General features: G+C 41.1%; 1 pseudogene across 1 annotated transcript; it reads right to left on the bottom strand.

Moving 5' to 3' along the window:
• Positions 1-1,848: 1,848 nt before the first annotated feature.
• Positions 1,849-2,427, bottom strand: LOC308435641 (guanylate kinase-like; annotated as a pseudogene). The gene has a single exon. The product of its transcript is annotated as a guanylate kinase-like (transcript).
• Positions 2,428-2,883: the final 456 nt, after the last annotated feature.

Here is a 2,883-nt window from a genome sequence, read left to right as displayed (position 1 = left end):
AAATGAGTTAGGTAGTATTCCATCTGATTCTATCTTGTGGAAGAGTTTGGAGAGTATTGGTGTTATGTCTGCAAAAATGTCTGATAAAATTTTGCACTGAACCTCTCTGGACCTGGGCTTTTTTTTTGGTTGGGAGGCTTTTGATGACTTCTTCTATTTCTTTAGGTGTTATGGGATTATTTATGTGGTTTACTTGGTCCTGGTTTAACTTTATGATCTTGTATCTGTTTAGGAATTCATCCATTTACTCCAGATTTTCAAACTTTATGGAGTATGGGTTTTTGTAGTAGGATCTGACGATTTCTTGAGTTTTCTCAGTTTCAGTTGTTATGTCTCCACTTTCCTTTCTGATTTTGTTGATTTGTATACTCTCTCTTTGCCCTCTAGTTAATCTGGCTAGGGGTTTATCAATCTTGATGATTTTCTCAAAAAAACAGCTCTTGGTTTTGTTGATTCTTTCAATGGTCCTTTTTTTTCTATTTTGTCTATTTCTGCCCTGATTTTGATTATTTCTTGAGTTCTACTTTTTTTTGGGTGTATCTGCTTCCTTTTGTTCTAGAGCTTTTAGCTGTGCTGTCAAGTTGCTGATGTGAGCTCTCTCCAGTTTCTTTTTGGAAGTGTTCAGGGATATGAGTTTTCGTCTCAGTACTGTTTCATTTTATCCCAATGGTTTGGGTATGTTGTGTTTTCATTTTCATTGAATTTTAAAAAATCCTTAATTTCTTTCTTTATTTCTTCTTTGACCCTGCTATCGTTTAACAGAGCGTTGTTTAGTTTCCTTGTGTATGTGGGCTTTTTGTTGTCTTTGTTGTTGTTAAAGATCAGCCGTAGACCATGGCGATCTGAGAGGATGCATGGGAGTATTTCAATCTTCTTATATCAATTGAGTCTCATTCTGTGTCCAATTATGTGGTCAATTTTTGAGAAGGTGCCATGGGTTGCTGAGAAGAAGGTGTACTCTTTTACTTTAGGATGGTATGTTCTGTAGATATCTATTAATTCCAGTTGGTTCATACTCTCTGCTTGTTTTACAGTGTCCTTGTTCAGTTTCTGTTTTCATGATATTGTGTAAATTTAGATTTGTCTTGAAATATCTTCATCTCTCCGTCTATGGTGATTGATAATTTTGCTGGGTATAGCAGCTTGGGCTGGCACTTGTGCTCTCTTAGGTTTGCATGATGTCTGTCCAGGCTCTTCTAGCTTTCATAGTCTCTGTTGAGTAATCGGTGTGATTCTGATTGGTCTGCCTTTATATGTTACCTGAACTTTTCCCCTTACTGCTTTTAGTATTCTTTCTTTGCTTTGGGGACTTGGTGTTTTGACTATTATGTGTCGAGAGGAATTTCTTTTCTGGTCCAACCTATTTGGAGTTCTGAAGGCTTCTTTTATGCTCCTGGTCATCTCATTCTCAAGGGTAGGGAAGTTTTCTTCTACAATTTTGTTGAAGATATTTACTGGTCTGTGTCCCTGGATCAACACTGGTCCAGGTGTCGGATGGTTTAAGCCCTATTCTGCACCTCCAAAGCCGCCACGTGAGAACAGAGGTCCCAATGCTTGGTTTCTGGTTCCTGGATCAGGCAGGGCAGAGGCATGCTTTTCATGAGTACTCCACAGATTTCTCTCTGCTTCCTGGCTGCTCAGATCTCATTCTCACCAGGCTGTAACTGCTGGTCCAGGTGGCAGATGGGCCGAACCCTGTTCTACGCCCCAAAGCCGCCGGGTAGGAACAGAGGTTCCAATGCTGGGTTCTTGGTCCCTGGATCAGGCAGGGCAGGGGGGCGCTTTCCGTGCGCACTCCGCAGAGATCTCTCTGCCTCCTGGTTGCTCTGATCTCCTACTCACCAGGCCTTAACATTTTAGAGCTTTCTTGACTTCCTTCGAGAATTCATGCTTCAGTGTTGTATAGAATTTATCCAGGTTGTCACTGATGATGACCATATCAAACAAGCCTTGCTCCTTGCTGCTCTCCATGTCTGCCCTGCAGCTGCCAGCCGCTTTGCCAGACTCTACTCAGTCTCAGTGATGTGCAGTCGTAGTCACTGTTCCAGCATGTCCAGTGAGGGAGGCTGCACAAAAGATGTAGATGGGACGCAGATCAGTCTTCTTGATGTTGCACACACCTTGTAGATACGGTTCAATGGCCTTGTTCGCCCCTTACAGGTTCCCTGAGAACTCAGCATGCTCAACGAAGCCCCCTGCTGCAATATCACACTGCATCCTCTCCTAGTTTACAACACAGTAATCTTCACCAGGTCGTGAGTTCCTTGTGGTAAGGGACACGCTTAAGCCAAAGATGCTGCCATGTTCCTGTAACAACTTATTGAGCAGAGTGCTCTTCCCTACTTATGATCGCCCACTCAGCACTACTGGCTTAGGTCCTGCCATGGTGTCTGCAAAGATGCAACCCAGGGCGGCCAGAGCCAGCCCAACCAGCTGGCACTGAATCATTCTGGTTTAATCTGAACTTACACATTTCTAAGATTTAAATATATTTTGCCTAAATTGCCCTTTAAAAACAATCTTTTACAAGTTAAAGTATTTTTTAATCTGAGAAGTAATAGTCTTTCCCAGATCGTACAAATGATGATTCATGATAACTGAATCTAAACAATTAAGTTATTCAACTTGTAATTCATGCCCTTAGAATATTGTTTCTGCACTAAGCTCACTGCTAGGCAAATAGACACATGTATCTGTTCTCTGCCCACAGCTACATGCAATCTAATTCATCCCTGAGTCCAAAAAGTTTAGTCTGTTCAATACTTTAAAACATTTCTTTAAATATTGAATTTCTAATTTCAAGAAAAATCATATTACCTGCAGTCACAGCTTCAGAGATGTATATCTCAGAATTAATCTTCACTTCAACACTTTAATTTTTAG

This window comes from Micromys minutus (assembly GCF_963924665.1).
Source record: "Micromys minutus genome assembly, chromosome: 23".
In the NCBI taxonomy this organism is placed as follows: Eukaryota; Metazoa; Chordata; class Mammalia; order Rodentia; family Muridae; genus Micromys; species Micromys minutus.
Note: the sequence above shows the minus strand (reverse complement) of the source record. Positions and strands in the feature narration are given on the sequence as shown.